This window comes from Poecilia latipinna, unplaced genomic scaffold (assembly GCF_001443285.1).
Source record: "Poecilia latipinna isolate Pla-1442-1.1 unplaced genomic scaffold, P_latipinna-1.0 Scaffold723, whole genome shotgun sequence".
Taxonomy (NCBI): Eukaryota; Metazoa; Chordata; class Actinopteri; order Cyprinodontiformes; family Poeciliidae; genus Poecilia; species Poecilia latipinna.
In genome coordinates, this window is record NW_015113339.1 from 154,847 (window position 1) to 155,440 (window position 594).

Genomic DNA, 594 nt, shown 5'->3' on the forward strand with positions numbered 1-594 from the left:
GAGAAGGGAGTAATTTAATTGGCCAGCCTGAAAAGCAATAAGTTACAATCACAGTTTACTAAATTGGATTTGTAAATTCAAAGACTAAACTCACAGCATCAGATTGTTACTATGGTAACAAAACAATCTAACTATGAATATTGTTCTTTGAAGTTTTACAAAGTAAACTTGCCAGCTTCTTAAAATCTTGTATTGAAATATTAAACAATTTAAAATCATTTAATTTATGTATGCCTAAACAATTGAATCAAATTTAACAGCATTGATCATCTCAATAAACAAGTGTTACATTTATGTATCTGTGGTCTGTTTTAAAATATTAGCGTTTATGGGGCCCCTGAAGCTCTTGGGGGCCTGATGGAGCTGCTGACTTAATTTGGATTAAACAAAAGTGCAAATTTGTTGTTTTTAGACTAGATGTGGGTTTAAATAGCATTTCACTCGAGATCTTTTCCCGTAACATATAATTACACAGTAATACTTTTACATTTCCTGTCAACTTAACATCTTTTAATACAAAACACGGTGGACCGCCGGTGGACCGACTCGACGCCCCGACCACCGGGCTAAGCAAGTTTTCTGGGGGAAACCCTG

At 35.0% G+C, this 594-nt stretch overlaps 1 protein-coding gene across 3 annotated transcripts in view; it reads right to left on the reverse strand.

Annotated features, from left to right (window-relative positions):
* LOC106955270 (guanine nucleotide-binding protein G(q) subunit alpha-like) overlaps positions 1–594 on the reverse strand; it is a 39,393-nt gene that overhangs the window by 30,262 nt on the left and 8,537 nt on the right. The window lies entirely within an intron of this gene.